Genomic DNA, 18,359 nt, shown 5'->3' with positions numbered 1-18,359 from the left:
TGAAGAAAATCTATCATGTAGCAATGCTAATGATGGCTATTAGGTTTCCGAGCAGATGCTAGGTACAGACTGCAGGTTGGTGTTTTTTCTTGAGGTATTCTGTATTTCATCCACCACTATAACGTGTCATATCCTTAAATCTACTTGACATTTATGAATGGAACATGTTTAATGAACATGGGATAGGACATGATGGGACAAGGGATTGGACATGACAAGACATGGAATAGGATAGGTCATGGGATGGATGGACATGATGGGACATGGGATAGACAGAAGGACATGGATAGGTGATAGGACATGACATGGACATGGCAAACAGACGGATAGGACATGCAGACATGGACATGGGGATAGGAACAGACAGGACATGGGATAGGACATGACAAAACATGGGATAGGACATGATGGGACATGGGATAGACAGAACAGAACATGGGATAGGACATGACAAAACATGGGATAGGACATGATGGGACATGGGATAGAACAGAACAGAACATGGGATAGGACATGAACATGGACATGACAAAACATGGGATAGGACATGGGGACATGGGAAGACATGACATGGGATAGGACATGACGGGACATGGGATAGGACATGAAGGACATGGATAGGACATGACCATGGGATAGACAGAGCAGAAAGGAGGACATGGGATAGACATGAGGACATGGATAGACAGGAACAGACATGGATAAGACATGATGGGACATGGGATAGAACAGAACAGAACATGGGATAGGACATGACGGTACATGGGATAGGACATGACGGGACATGAGATAGGACAGGACAGGACATGGGATAAGACATGATTGGACATGGGATAGGACATGACGGTACATGGGATAGAACAGAACAGGACAGGCATGGGATAGGACTTGACTGGTCATGAAATAGGTCATGACGGGACATGGGATAGGACATGAGGGGACATTGGATGGGACCGATCAGGACATGGGATAGGACAAGACGGGACATCGGATAGGACAGGACACGGGATAGGACAGGAGAAACGGGGCTGGAACATGAGTACAATTGTAACACTAATAAGAGTAAATATGTTACCATAGCAACTCCAGTGATGATCCATTACGGCAATAATCACCTGTATATGACCCGCATTAATTGGTAAACAAGTCTGTCTTTAACTTTAGAGATTAGGATTATTATCATGTTGGATGGTCCATGACAACCGGATTATAAAGTGATCAAGCGTCAGTGAGGTTATATATGTCACAACACTTTGTTTCTATAATTGGTTTACGTTCATGTGTTACGGCAATGATCCGGGGATAATATGATATATAAGCCATTGTTTGCTGCAAGAGCTGAACAAAGAAATACGTCATCTGAAATATAACCCATTGTTTACCACAACAGATGAATAGTTAAGCTAAAATATTCCTTTAAGTAAATCTGAAATGTTCAGTTATTGTTTTCAGGCTAAAGCATTAGGATGGAAGTTCACCTGAAATTAACCATTGTTTTCTTATATAGATAGATTGCCATAAGCTTCAGTATTTCAATACATACTTAAAAGGTAGAAAAGAGACTTGAGGCAATTAACATTTTGTACAAATATAAAAGAGCGAGTCCAACACGGTTGTTCCTTCCAGTAAGCTGATTTTTTTAATCAGATAGTTGTTGACATGTTTCGACTCTAGTCACTCTTGTACATATGTTTACTAACTAGGACTCATTGCATGAATATGGAACAGTCTTGACACATTGTACTCAACAGTAAGGAATTTGTAAAGAAAACAAGAGGCCTTGACGGTCACCTGAGTGCTGCTACAGAAAGAGCATTGCAAAGTTTGTTCAAATCTATAAAAATTATTTACGAATTAAAATAAACTTTAAAGTTGAACTTTCGTATTTGAATTTTTATTTTTTGTTTTTAATTTTGATAGTTAGTGTATTATGTTACCAAACCTTATGCTTAAAATTCCAATTTGCTTTGCTAACGTTAAACAACAAAACCAAACTAGAAGTCAGTCAGTGTCAGTGATTTTATCACTTTTTAATCTATGGAGATTATTTGGTCCCATCAAACCTGTGAATTCAGATGAAGAATTTTGAAATTTTAGCCATTTTGACCCATTTTGGCCCCGCCCCTCTGGTCCCTGGGGGTCAGCCAGGACCAATATGGATATGGTGTTAAAATGCTATTTCAGGCTAATAATTCTAACCCAGTTTGACTCATTTCCTATTAAAACTAAGCAAATTATGTTCATAAATGTGTTTTTCCTATTTAGACTATAGTAAATTTGACCCCTCCCCAGGGGAAAATCTGAGATCCCAGGGCCATGAAATTCACAATTTTTGTAAAGGGCCTTAAGACCTTCCAATCTATGAAGAGTATTTGGTTTCATCAAATCTATGAATTCAGAAGAAGAATTTTGAAATTTTAGCCTATATGACCCAATTTGGCTCAGTGCCCCTAAGGCCCCTGGGGGTCGGCAAGGACCAATATGGATATGACGATAAAATGCTATCTCAGGCTAATAATTCTAACCCAGTTTGACTAATTTCCTATGAAAAATAAGCAGATAGCATTCATAAATGTGTTTTACCTATATAAACTTTAGTAAACTTGATCCCCTCCCCAGGGGGAAACATGAGACCCCAGGGTCATATAATTCACAATTTTTGTAAAGGACCTTAAGACCTTTCCATCTATGAAGAATATTTGATTCTACCAGTTCCAGAATTTCAGAAGAAGATTTTTGAAGGTTTAGCTTATTTGACCCCTTATGGCCCCACTCCTAAGGCCCCTGGGAGTCAGTCATGGAAAATTTGTTAATAGGATTCAATGGCCATTTCATAGGGATAATTCTGACAAATTTTGACTCATTTCCTTTTACAAATGACCAAATAATGCTCAAAAATGTGTTTTCCCTATATAAACTATAGTAAACTTAACCCCCTCCTCAAGGGGAAACCTGAGACCCCAGGGTCGTATAATTCACAATTTTTGTAAAGAACCTTTAGACCTTTCTATCTGTGATGAGTATTTGATTCCATCACATCTGTGAGTGGAGAAAAAGATTTTTTAAATTATAGTCAATTTTACCCCTTTTGGCCCCTCCCACAGCCCCCTGGGGAGCAGGGACCATAAAATTCACAATTTTGATTGGCCTTATGACTTAGAAGGTTTGTGCAAAATTTCATTGAATTTGCTTCAGTGGTTTTTGAGAAGTCGAAAATGTAAATTGTTTACGGACATACGACGCATGACAGACGACGGACGACGAAGGACAAAAGGTGATTATAATAGGTCACTTGAAACTTCGTCTCAGGTGACCTAAAAATGTTCCTGTCATGAAATTAATTGTTCTAAAGATGCAGTTCCGTTTTACATATACGCACAATGACTTACGGGGGTAAAAGTTGATCTTTACAAAGTTCTATGACCTTTTCCTTGACCTTGAAAATCCACTGAAGCAATTTTGAAGAATGTTATGGTACAAATATACAAATAAAGCTGACATCTTGTTTGTCTGAAAGAAATCGCAAAGCTTGTACCACATTTTGATAGTAACGCATACAAACAGATCAATGCAATTATTTACCACAAAAAAAATGAACTTTAAAACATTAAAACATAATGTTACATAGCCAAACATCAAAGATGAAAACAACCTTCATTGATCGATTTACAGCTTTGATGGAGAGAGAAAACTGTAAAAAATGCACTTCTAACATACAAGTACTTAAAGTTTACAGTTGATAGCAGATTTAAAGCTCTTCGATGGTGAAACTGAACTTTAAAATCAAGGACTGATGGTGATGGTGTGCTGCATTAACTCACAAACTCTCATCAATCTTTAGACGGTCTGATCGATACCCGGTGTTTTAAAGGACAATAAAATAAAATACTCTCAACGTTTATATAGCTATGTGTTTCATTCCAAAGTGTGTCCACTAAATATCAATTAGACAATATTTGTACAAGGAAATATATCAATAATGAATGCACAATGTTATGATAGAATCAAATGTTAGGGACGCCATTGATTTATAGGGTGGATAATAAAATGGACCAGTTCCTTCAATGTTTATATAGAACATTATACAAAAGGTGTGGGATACATAATAATATAATGACAAAAACAGTAACAATAGAAGTCTCAATTAAGGTAATTAGCAGGTATATATGGATTAACAGTATTGATGACTGCATTAAATTTTGTAAATATTATACATTTATTGATTGATTGTTTATTAAACTAATTAGATTTTAATGGCTTAAAAGTACATTTATAATACATGTAGTTTCATAATGAGGATACTAAGTGTAAGAAATTCACTTCAATAAACTAAACCTTTGCTTTCTGGGCATTTTATTGAGATACAAATGTATTCATTTTATAGCACACACTTGACCATGCTATTAATGAACATCAATAGAACTAAATTATCTATCAAATGTAGAAATTGATATCATCAACATCAAATAGAGGTTAATCATGATAAGAAATCTTCTTTTGTTCAATACTTCCTTAAAGAACTAATTAATGAGAGGTGGAGGAAATTAAGCCAGAGTATCTGATGAAAAACCTTTGACCTACAGTTAGCTAGTATCTGGGAAATGTCCCACACAGGGACTGTGAAAGTGAGGTAAACGAGGGCTAGAGGTAGATCAATAACTTAGATCAATATTCTTTTTAAATTACTACAATAGTTATGAAATTAAATAAATTAACTACAGTGGAACTCGGTTAATACGAACTTGAAGGGACCGAGATAAAACTTCGAGTTATCCGAGTGTTCGAATTAAGTGAGTTCTCATGTCTACTGATGATTTCTTTACTTGATATATATAGACTAGTTCCATGTCGTGAAACGATGTGAACAAGAGAGATGTCAAAATCGCTGATGGTAGTTGCAAAATTATAACAATAAAACCGAGACATATATTTTGAAATTCTGTTCTACGGCAGGATGTCCAAAAAATCTCATTTCGAGTTATAAGAACATTTTATGTATGATATTTGTCATTCGGATCCAAAATTTACTTCGTATTATCTGAGTTCTTCGAGTTTTCCGAATTCAAATTATCTGAGCTCTCTAAACAAAGATAAAGAGGGAATTCGGCCGGGACCGGCAAAGAACTTCGTATCAAGCCGGGTTTTCGAATTATCCGAGTTCGTATCAACCAAGTTCCACTGCATCGAAAAATATTTTATATTTACTCATTGATACAAAACCCAATTAAACTATCATTTGATTTGATCGTAATCAACATCGATCATTGCTTTTAAGACGATAAGATATATCATCCTGTAGATACTGTGATGTTTCCAGAACAATGCCAGTCTATAGGAGAACAAGATTTACATAAGAATCCACAATATTGATTAATCTTCTTTATACTGAACAAGTCTATATGGAGCCCGTGGGCTCAACTGTCTTTGTCAGTTAAGCCAAGTTAATATATTTATGACTGTTTAAAGCACAGCTAAGAAGTGCCTGGACTATACCAAGCCTTAGACTCAGCAACAACATGGACACACTAAATGCCAAAGATCTGAACCTGACAAATATGACTGCATGGGGTAATGGTATTTAAAAACCCAGACAAACATGCTAGACAAATTTTACTACCTGGTATTTGAAATATATACAAGACAAAAAACTAGAAGAGTTTATTGTTAAAAGAAGTGATAGTTTTGTTTTTTTTGAAGAATTCAAGTAGACAAATTAAACCAAAAAGAGCTATCTGCATGAAAGCAGAAAAACTACCAAGAACTGCTTGATAGTTTGAAGACAAGCAAGGGTACATGTTTATCAATATGAAAATAGTAGAGGTAGCAAGGTTTGTGGCAAGTATGTTTGGAAAACGAAATCAACACATCTTATAAAACAGCAACAGCTTGGCATTTTGAGGAGCATTTACAACAAAGATGAACACCATTTCAAATTTATAAGCATTGTTACATGTGAATTGTATCCGGCCTATATTTATTGCATTGCTTTGACTGTGCAAAATGGCCTTAATGCCAAATAACTGTATTTGCATGCTATGCTGTTCCACCAGATGGACTTATATATTCAATGCTTCCAAAAACAAAAGCAACATTGAATACTGCAAACACCCTTTTTTCACAGCTACTAGTTTCCATTTCAAAACAATTGCAAGTTCGCCAAGATTAAGTTATATGTCAGTCTAAATTTGTGCAATATCTTGATCAATATTCAGTATAGCCGAGGAATGAATTCACAACATACTACACTTAGTGCTCCTACTATCCTCCAGTGTCAAATTTCAGTCTGCTAGCCAAATAATCAAATTAACTTAAGGATATTCAACTACTGTACTAATCTAGTCTGGTAAAAAGACACCAATATGCCAAGCAAATGGATTTTAACTAGGTACTCTCTTCTGTAATTGGGAAGGTAAAAATTGGATTACAATCAAATTAAAGCTTGCTTAATGCATGGCTTGCTTCTCAGACACAGGAAGAGGACTTTTGTGAAATATGGAAGGCATTTTCCCCCAAGTGTACAGAGCAATATTTCCTCTACTTGGTATCAGGAAAGAGCTTCAATATTTGTGGAAATAATTTAGCAGTTGTATCATATATGATCTGATTACTTGCTGAATGAAAATTCTGAACATATTCCCTTCTTTTTTTTATTAAAACACATTTTCCGAAAAAAATGTGTGCAAAAATTTTCATAGGTACATTGTGTAATTAAAGTTTTAAAAAAAAACCTACATTGCTACTGGTAAATCTGTTTCTCCATAGCAATGATGACCTTCACTTTTGGTGGATTGTGGCTACCAATTTAACAACGTACCAGGTATTGTAACAGGAGAGGAGAAAATGTAGTGGCCAGATCTAGACCGATGCTCAAACCCAAGACCTCAAAACACTATAGCCAAATGCTCTACCGATTGAACTACCTGGTCACCGATGATTGACTCACTCCAGCATTCTCACTACATATATTTCCCAAAGGTAAACTTTACCTTGTAATTCAGAATCACATTACCTACCATAGATCACACAGAATAATTCATGCACTCAACATTAACAACAAGCTTTAATTTCAAATACTTTTGCTCAAACCTCTTTCAATGATAAACTCTTACTAAGTCATCCAAAACAGTAATCAAGGCAATCTGTGACCTAAACGTCTTTTGTATCAAGCTCAAAATTTGTTCTTCAGATAACTGAATTAAGTCATTCACCACTGAAATTTCACTATGGACTGTTCCAGGCCTTGAGTTGGATGCATCTAAATTTGTCTTCAGGGGTGAAGGAATTAAGCTTTGAGAGATCCATACAAGCTCCCTATTTTTTTCCATTTTATTTAGAAATTCAAATTCACACTCAATATTATAGGTTTATAGGATATTTATTTCTACCATTTATGAAAAGAATTTTTTTCATCTAATTCCAGAGTGACCATGACCGTTGTTTGACCTTTAAAAAAGCAACTGAGCTTTATTGCGTAGCAGATCCACAGCGACTGCAAATGGAAATTCCTCAGTGGTAAACAGTCCTTGAAAGGTAACCTGGGTCTCAAGAATGGGATTCAGATCCCATACATAATTAACCATGGACATACAGTCCATCGAGAACAAACACTAGTACTACTAACCTAAAGAGCTGCTTTTATTGTAGACATGTAACACACAACCATTTTAGGCCTCTAGAACCGGCTAGTTAAAGATTTAAATGAAAACCTGAATTGGGCAAAATCATGGTAGTCCTCACAGACTTTGGTGAATGATTGTAAATAATGAATTGCTGTTACAACTCTCCTGAAAACAATGGCTTTTCATCCTAAACTAAATATTCAGCAAAGTTACACAATCCTAAGATAACTATCATGAATACCTATCTTGTCGCCAACATTTGTGGAAGTTATAGGCTGAATACTTTTGCATCTAAATAGAGATTGCATTAGTGTTCTGAATGCAGAGCTCGAGTCCTTCAATTTACTCAATCTCTCTTTCAATATTTTAACAGCTGCTATCTCTACTAAACAATATCTTACCTCCAAGATAGGTTGTCAGCCATTATTGTGTCAAAGTAACAATTTTCATTCTAGATGCCATGCATTGAATATGGCCGCAAAATTAATTCTCCAGTAAAGAACAACATAATTTGCCATATAACAGTCGAATACATTTGCTAACACATTACATCCCAAAAATATCCAGCATGTGCCAATTATGTTCACTATGACGTTATCAACATGCAGTTTCCCGCCATTTTTCACAAAAATCCTTAAAAAATCATACTTTTTGAGTGGTTTTCTCTATAAATGAATGCGGCTGCCTCCGTGGAGCAGAAAGAGATTTTCACACGTTGTGTATCGTGTATTTACGCATATCCATGCAAAATATAAAGTTGCTCCAAGGTGGCGGCCAAATCCATTTCAGGCCTTTTCTAACCTAAAGATGATGAATTTCTAGCAAAATTCGGCAAGAAGAGGAAAATCATCAATTTGGTGAAGTCATAGGTGGAGCACATCATGTACATGGTTATAAAAAGTTATGTTTTGATGAATGGCAAGTATGAGAGTATTCATTGAAGTGAAATTGATGTGGATAAGAGTTAATATTTTTTGGCCTGAAAAATTAAGGCCAAATACTGGTCCTATCATATCTACTCCTTCCTGCTACCCTCCATTTGTAGGATCTGTGATTTCTGCCCTGAAGGTGTAGAAGCTAAAATCTCTGCTCTTCATTTAAGTAACAATCTATTCCCCCATGATATAGAAACTGCAAACTATTTTCTCACATGTCTGAAGCTGAAGCAGCTAAATTTCTATATTTAATTTGCAGAAGCTATAACCTATATGCCCCAAGGCTTTTGCATGTTACAATCTGGGCACCTTCAAGTTATAGATTTAGCTACAATATCTACTAAAATTTTGTGGACGTGTTAATCTCTGTCCCAAGGTTTACGGAAGCAGATCTTATGTTTGGTGTGTAATGATTATTGTCACCATCGGAGCTAGGGAACTTGGCTGCCATTATCAGCCACTGAAGGCCTGGTTGTGAAGTTGGCCACCTACAGCCTTATTCTTCAATTTTTTTCTCCATGCTTCTGTGGCAATCAATCAACTCTTCAAAGTTTAATTTCTCTACAGCAGTAGAAGCCAAAATGGCCACTATTGATTTCCACGACAACCACCAGATCACTGTGTGGCAGCACCGCTACCGTGCCTTCTTCAGCCTTCGAATCTATATGTCAAGTCGCATTCTCCAGTTATATGATTACAGTCCCTAATTGAAGGTTTTAATCACAGATGTACAATGTAAATGTACCACACATAATTGAAACTCAATACCTTGCATGAGAACACGCCATTCAGCATATAAACTAGCTAAATACATTGTCATGAGAACAGGAAATTCTGTGTAAAGTCCTAAGCTTATAGGTCTATAGAATTTGTAAGATTGAAAATTTCTTTGAAAAAATAAACACATGTACAGTATTGTTGAACAATGTAATCAAGATTTAGTTTGAATTCAATTAAATCTTAAACACTAAACTTTCCAAGAAAACTATTTCATGATATTTTTTTCTTTCTAAAACAATCTTTTAGGTTGAAATCAACTTTGCTTACATCATCACAATTCCTCATAACTAACAATTAACATAAATAGCAACTAATGTAAGATAATGTCATGATATGCTAGCAATATGACTCTACGTGATCCGTCTTATAAAAATAATGTTCCCTCTTCTGCACCAATAACAGTACAGTTTCTATAATTTCCTGTTCTGTATTTGACCTTCCCTCTCTGGTACCCAAGTTCTGGTACGTTTCGCCCTCATACAATAACAGCATTAGAGATTTGCCCCATTCCTCTCTTGTACCAATAAATATAGTTAGAGAGATGAAACTATGTGATGTTCTTTCATATAAAAATAACAGCATAACAGGTTCTCTCTCATACCAATTTCAGTACTAAAGATCAATCACTTGATGTGATATTTTCTGTCTCATACCAGTTTAAGTACTTATGAAACCCATGTGACATTCCCACTTTTACCAGTAACAGTATTAGAGACCCTTATGACATTTTCTGTCTCATTCCAATAGAAGTACTTCAAACCTATATGACATTTTCTGTCTCATACCAATATATAACAGTTCTAGAAACCTATATGACATTCTCTCATACCAATAACAGTACTAGAAACCTATAAGACAATATGTAAATCATGAATTATTTCTGTAAATTGTAAATTATTTGTTTTATACCAATAACAGTACTAGAGACCTATGTGACGTTTTTCTCTCGTACCATGAACACAGTACTAGAGACATATGTGACGTTTTTTCTCTCGTACCATGAAACAGTACTAGAGACATATGTGACGTTTTTCTCATCGTACCATGAAACAGTACTAGAAACCTATATGACATTCTCTCATACCAGAAACAGTACAAGAGACCTATATGACATTTCTCTCTTGTACCAGATATAGTACTAGAGACCTATATGACATTTCTCTCTTGTACCAGATATAGTACTAGAGACCTATATGGCATTTCTCTTTTGTACCAGATATAGTACTAGAGACTTATATGGCATTCTCTCTACATAACAGTACAAACTATGTGAGTTTTCAGTTTACTACTAGAGACCTATATGACATTCTCTCATACCAATAACAGTACTAGAAACCTATATGACATTCTCTCATACCAATAAACAGTTCTAGAAACCTATAAAGACATTCTCTCATATCAATAACAGTTCTAGAAACCTATAAGACATTCTCTCATACCAATAACAGTACTAGAAAACTATATGACATTCTACTCATATCAATAACAGTTCTAGAAACACCTATATGACATTCTCTCATACCAATAACAGTACTAGAAACCTATATGACATTCTCTCATATCAATAACAGTTCTAGAAACCTATATGACATTCTCTCTCATATCAATAACAGTTCTAGAAACCTATATGACATTCTCTTCATACCAATAAAAGTACTAGAAACCTATAAGACATTCTCTCATACCAATAACAGTTTCTAGAAACCTATAAGACATTCTCTCATACAATAAAACAGTTCTAGAAACCTATAAGACATTCTCTCATACCAATAAAAGTACTAGAAACCTATAAGACATTTCTCTCATACCAATAACAGTTCTAGAAACCTATTATGACATTCTCTCATACCAATAACAGTTCTAGAAACCTATAAGACATTCTCTCATACCAATAAATCAGTTCTAGAAACCTTATGACATTCTCTCATACCAATAACAGTTCTAGAAACCTATACCGACATTCTCTCATACCAATAAAAGTACTAGAAACCTATAAGACATTTCTCTCATACCAATAACAGTTCTAGAAACCTATAAGACATTCTCTCATACCAATAACAGTTCTAGAAAACTAATATGACATTCTCTCATACCAATAACAGTACTTAGAAAACCTATAAGACATTCTCTCATACCAATAACAGTTCTAGAAACCTTTATGACATTCTCTCATACCAATAAAAGTACTAGAAACCTATATGACATTCTCTCATACCAATAAAAGTACTAGAAACCTATATGAAAATTCTCTCATACCAATAACAGTACTAGAAAACTATATGACATTCTCTCATATCAATAACAGTTCTAGAAACCTATATGACATTCTCTCATATCAATAACAGTTCTAGAAACCTATATGACATTCTCTCATACCATAAAAGTACTAGAAACCTATATGACATTCTCTCATACCAATAAACAGTACTAGAAACCTATAAGACATTTCTCTCATACCAATTACAGTTCTAGAAACCTTTATGACATTCTCTCATATCAATAAAAGTACTAGAAAACTATATGACATTCTCTCATATCAATAACAGTTTCTAGAAACCTATATGACATTCTCTCATACCAATAAAAGTACTAGAAAAACCTATATGACATTCTCTCATACCAATAAAAGTACTAGAGAAACCTATAAAGACATTCTCTCATACCAATAACAGAGTCTAGAAACCTATATGACATTCTCTCATACCAATAAAAGTACTAGAAACCTATATGATAACATGTAAATCATGAATTATTCTGTAAATTGTAAATCATTTGTATTTATACCAATAACAGTACTAGAGACCTATTTGATGTTGTTCTCTCGTACCATGAAACAGTACTAGAGACCTATGTGACGTTTTTCTCTTGTACCATGAAACAGTACTAGAGACCTACATGACATTCTCTCATACCAGAAACAGTACAAGAGACCTATATGACATTTCTCTCTTGTACCAGATACAGTACTAGAATATGGCACTCTCTCATACCAGAAACTGTACTAGAGACCTATGTGACGTTTTTCTTTCGTACCAGAAATAGTACTAGATACCTATATTGCATTTCTCTCATACCAGAAACAGTACTAGAGACCTATGTGACGTTTTTAGTTTTCTCTTGTACCAGAAATAGTACTAGAGACCTTTATGACATTCTCTCATACCAGAAACAGTACTAGCCGCTGTATCCCCTCCTGTGACTCTATCTAGTACCAATACCAGTAACACTTGTGTGTCTGGTGGAGCCCAAAACAAGCATCAGTGCCTGTGTAACACTTTGATCAGAAGGAAACCATACCTTTGCACTTGTCCTTCAGCACTTTACAGGACAAACACCACACCACCAATTCAGAGATGAAAGACTTCCCTTAGTGTTCCAAGACTTGGTTTCACAGCGCAGTACAAATTGAAAGATATGTACAATACAAGTATATTCCAAGCAAGCAACTCATATCTCAGAGGAGCAGGCAGAAAAACTATTGATTTTCACAGTGTTATGAGATTGAATATTACTGTTTTTTATCAAGACAGCAAAATGTATTTGTTTTCCTGTCAGGGTTTTAGAGACTAATATTCTTAAAGTGAATAGTCGGGCAAAGGAAGCTAAAGTCGGTTAAAATGGTGTTAATATATCCAGTATAATTTCTTATGAAATAACAAAATAAAATTTCTCTTAAAAATTGCTCTGCGCACAAAGAAATTAATCTGTATTAAAGGAATCCTAAAACGTCCCTCCCAGCTGGCTATATCCATGTTGACATTCCCACGCTACCTTGCTTTCAGAATTTATTTTTAGAAAAGTGTTAAATTTACATGAAGCTTTTCGATAATTTCAATTATCTTAACTTAACAACTTAAGCACAACTTGATTGTCATTTTGATATATAAGGACTTTTGGAAGGCGAACGAACGCATTTATACAAAATACAATATGCACAACTAGGGTCCTAGGGGAACCTACATATGAAATTTGAGAAAGATCCCTTCAGTGCTTTCTGAGAAATAGCGGTAACAAACTTTAACTATCAAAATCCAAGAATTGGCTACCTGGCGGCCATCTTGTTGACCGATCAGTCCCAAAATGCAATATGCACAACTAGGGTCCTAGGGGAACCTACATATGAAATTTGAGAAAGATCCCTTCAGTACTTTCTGAGATTTAGCCGTAACAAACTTTAACTATCAAAATCCAAGATGGCGGCTGGTCGGCCATCTTGTTGACCGATCAGTCCCAAAATGCAATATGCACAACTAGGGTCCTAGGGGAACCTACATATGAAATTTGAGAAAGATCCCTTCAGTGCTTTCTGAGAAATAGCGGTAACAAACTTTAACTATCAAAATCCAAGATGGCTACCTGGCGGCCATCTTGTTGACCGATCAGTCCCAAAATGCAATATGCACTTCTAGGGTCCTAGGGGAACCTACATATGAAATTTGAGAAAAGATCCCTTCAGTACTTTCTGAGAATTAGCCGTAACAAACTTTAACTATCAAAATCCAAGATGGCGGCTGGTCCGGCCATCTTGTTGACCGATCAGTCCCAAAATGCAATATGCACAACTAGGGTTCTAGGGGAACCTACATATGAGATTTGAGAAAGATCCCTTCAGTACTTTATGAGAAATAGCGGTAACAAACTTTAACTATCAAAATCCAAGATGGCTGCCTGGCGGCCATCTTGTTGACCGATCAGTCCCAAAATACAATATGCACAACTAGGGTCCTAGGGGAACCTACATATGAAATTTGAGAAAGATCCCTTCAGTACTTTTAGAGAAATAGCGGTAACAAGAATTGTTAACGGACGGACGGACGGACGGACGGAAGGACGGACGGACGGACGGAAGGACGGACGGACGACGGACCACGGACGAAAGGCGATTTGAATAGCCCACCATCTGATGATGGTGGGCTAAAAATCTGCCAATTGACCTTTGACCTTCCAAATGACATGAACCTTCTCAGTTACCATATAGAGAATCACAATGCAATAGCTGAAAGATCATGGAGAAAGTTTCCTTCTGTTATAAATTTTAGGCTAATCTGATTATGACCATCTTTGCTCTACTAAAATATAAAGTGACCTTAAATGAAGGTCAAAATCAATCTTTTGAGCAAACCTTGTGGTTCTTTATCCTATCATGATACAGGCCTAATATATACTGTATCTGGTCCTGACGTTTGACTTTCGGAGTAGCTAAGACAACCTGCATATGTGTCACATGTACATTTTCATCTAAGTATAAGTTCACTTGCTCTTTGATAAGGTTATAGCTTTATAATTTCAACACAGTTATACATATTTAGTCTTTATGTTTTGGCAATTTTCACACAGACTTAATCCCCTAAATGATGTCGTATTTTTGTGCTAATTCATTGATACATCAAATCACCCATTAAGAATTTAGTTATTTGCAAGAATGTCAGCATGATAAAGTAACGAAATTAACAATCTTTATTTCATCAGCTTAGAATACATAATGAGTTTTGTCATAAAATTAAGTTTTCTTAGTAATCAGTGTAAAACTTAATGCTCCAACTAACCCCCCCCCCCCCCCAATTCTCTGTCATAAACATGAATGCTGTTACAATGATGCCAGAACACCTATTTAAACCCACATTTTGATGTTTATTTAACTAACCGATTCCAGGTGACATCTAATAGGCAAGGAGAGATAATTACCACATCAATTTTTAAACTTTATCAAATCAAAGTTAGTAGTAGCTATCGATTCCTATCAAATAAAACAATAAAGCATATTACAAGTTACAAGTTTTCACTTACCAGCATGCTTGTAAGAAAAACGTCAAAGAACAGCATGCAATTCAGTTACCAAGGGAATATGCAATTTGTTTTCTCTCAATTTCGACATTTTCTGAACGTCTTGTAGCCACTGTTCTCTTCATCACCGGGTTATAATTTACTACAGGAATGTTTAAAGGCAACCATGGATATTTCATTGAATGCAAAACATTAAATAAGCAGCTGCAAAATTACTTCCAATTTTCCACATTATTGGCAAAGAATCTGAGACAAAAGTATTTGTTACAGGTATATCAAATTGAAACTCTTTTCTGAAATCACCTTGTTTCACAAAACAGGCAAAAGGTACTAATTTTGTAATTAGTAGCATCCTCATCTGCTCATCTTCATCTGCTGGAGACACTGTTTATTATGAATACAGTATAACCTGTCAAAACTGGCCCTTGTCTAATTCAGATCCCTGTGCTGGAGACACTGTTTATTATGAAATACAGTATAACTTGTCAAAACTGGCCCTTGTCTAATTCAGATCCCTGTGCTGGAGACACTGTTTATTATGAAATACAGTATAACTTGTCAAAACTGGCCCTTGTCTAATTCAGATCCCTGTGCTGGAGACACTGTTTATTATGAAATACAGTATAACCTGTCAAAACTGGCCCTTGTCTAATTCAGATCCCTGTGCTGGAGACACTGTTTATTATGAAATACAGTATAACCTGTCAAAACTGGCCCTTGTCTAATTCAGATCCCTGTGCTGGAGACACTGTTTATTATGAAATACAGTATAACCTGTCAAAACTGGCCCTTGTCTAATTCAGATCCCTGTGCTGGAGACACTGTTTATTATGAAATACAGTATAACCTGTCAAAACTGGCCCTTGTCTAATTCAGACCCCTGTGTAGTCTGGCATCATTGTGTATTCTTCTTAACTGATAGTAGTAAAAAATGGTATACTCGAAAACCTGTATATACCGAAAAAAAATATGCTGATTCCATCGACATCCAGTTTAGAAAATTTACACATACTGAACACAAAAAACATTCCTTTTATCTAAAAATTGGTCAGGATTTGACAAAATTTAATAAATGTAACTCCAAATAATTAAATATTTAATTCTCTATTAAATGAAATCAGTCTGATATAATGAAACCTGTCTTAGAGATCACCTCTCTAAAAGGACCTCTGTTTAATAAGACCATTCTCTTTGGGTGCAAACTGGCCCAACACAACATGTGTATGGACCACTTGGTAAAATATAAAGACTTTTTTCTTGTTTCTAGTAAGGTTGTCTTTGTAGACTGGATTTACTGTGTAGTGTTCATTTTGAAAATGTTCATATTTTTAAACTTAATATAGTTACAGAACCTGTTTGGTTAGAAGCTTTACACAGATGAAAATGAAAAGAGAGCACTGCTCAGAAACAGAGATGATGTATATCGCAATACCTCAACATCAACCTCAACCACATAATGGAATCAAAGAAACGGTTCAATTGCCACAAAATAACTTTAACGTTTTGTTTATTATACACACATCAACATCACCTCCCACAATACAAAAGCACTTGACTACAACACCGAAGATGAAATGTTTACCTTAGAATTGACGTCTATACGTGTGCTGTGATAATTAGCTAGGCTTCCTCTTCAGAGCATACGAACATTTTCTGCGATATAGCCAACACATAAACCTGTAGCTGCAGTAGCTCGAAGCAATACCGAGCCACACTTACATACAAAGCCCTCAACAATGTTCCAATAAAATCAATGGCCAACCCTCCCAGGGGTGACAACTCTACCTTAATTTTGCCATATATGGGCCATTTGCAGCATCGTGGTGATCCGTATTTGGCTGTCTGGGGATGAGGCTGGCCGTATTCTGTAATATACATAAAACAATGTCAGTATCAATTTTCTGGATAAGTGTAGTATAATCCTTACACAATGTTTAATTACATTATCTCACTACAACACAAGCCAGACATTATTTACATCTGGAAAAAAGATAATGGCATATTCAATTAGTCGGAACTAATTCTGTTTTCTACTTTGGTGCCTTTATAAGTTTATATGACCCTATAGTCATTGTTTTAAACATATGAATCTGTATGGATAATTATTTGTCTACAAAAAAGATAAAGGTCACTTTGCCATATACATGTATTTGGTTTTTTTTAATACATTATAAGACACTCTTCATTACTATTCTATTTCAGCACATCTGTAAGTTAATTCACCGGAGGTTTGATATTCAAATAAAGTTTTGTAGATCAAAGAGATTTAATATTTACAAAACTTCTTAACCTCACCAAAGAAATAAACCAATAATGTTAACACAGATTATACATTTCTGACCTGATAGACTCTATATACATGTTTGTGTGTAGGATCAATTTGGTTGTTTATGCTCAATCAAAACACTAGGTCATGAACATATGTTCTTAACACATTGAATTTTTAAAAATCACACAGTCATAGGGCAATATGTCGGACATATCTTAATTATTATGAAACAAACTGTCACAAACTGTATGACCAAATTTTGAAGACATTACAGCTTTAACAATACATGTATCTGACTATATATATATTTAGTATTTAGGCATTTTGAATAATATAAACTGGTACAAATGAAACAGAGCAAGAATAGATAGGTTTAATGCCAGTTACTTGGTTCGAATCAATTTGTTCAAATTCAAACCTCCACAGGTTACAATTGTTGCCTGCTGGTCTGACCATAAAACATTAAACTCTTTATAACATCACACCTTTCAAAGATTTTACATGTGACTAATTTTGTCTAGCTGCTCTTAAAGACTCTTCTGATATTTGTCAGGCTTTATTCTTTTATCAATAATAATGTTTGATTCGCATTGTCAAAATTTTGAAACAAGAAAATATAATTGGCATATACAGTAAACCATGTTTAAAAATGCTCCACCGCTAATGAATGGTACTTTTTCTCTATCAAAAACACGAGCAAACAAATTGGTATTTTCCTTCAGTTACAAAAGTTACTTACTTTACACCATTACCACTGCTGAGAAGTTTGATCTTCCAATTATTACATCCAAGATGAAAATATCAAAAATAATTAATTGCATGAAACTATTTCCTATATGGAATGAAGTACTGATTGTGCATGCATCAATAGCAAAATAAATAATATAATTTTTTTGTGTTAATTAGACATATAAACATGATTAAACCCCTATTTATTGCTCAAATAATGAGTATTGTTTATGCTCTGTCGGC

At 35.1% G+C, this 18,359-nt stretch overlaps 1 protein-coding gene across 3 annotated transcripts in view; it reads right to left on the bottom strand.

The window, feature by feature from the left end:
• Positions 1–18,359, bottom strand: part of LOC138325247 (synaptotagmin-1-like) — a 79,770-nt gene that overhangs the window by 46,574 nt on the left and 14,837 nt on the right. For 2 of the 3 annotated variants that reach the window (XM_069270773.1, XM_069270783.1), the window contains exon 2: positions 16,904–16,983. The gene's annotated coding sequence lies outside the window, so the exon portion shown is untranslated. Of the gene's footprint in view, positions 1–16,700; positions 16,859–16,903; positions 16,984–18,359 lie in introns of those variants that run through there. The other variant, XM_069270801.1, reaches the window with a different exon arrangement.

The sequence above is a fragment of the Argopecten irradians genome, chromosome 1 (assembly GCF_041381155.1).
Source record: "Argopecten irradians isolate NY chromosome 1, Ai_NY, whole genome shotgun sequence".
In the NCBI taxonomy this organism is placed as follows: Eukaryota; Metazoa; Mollusca; class Bivalvia; order Pectinida; family Pectinidae; genus Argopecten; species Argopecten irradians.
This window is presented reverse-complemented; position numbering and strand designations above follow the sequence as displayed.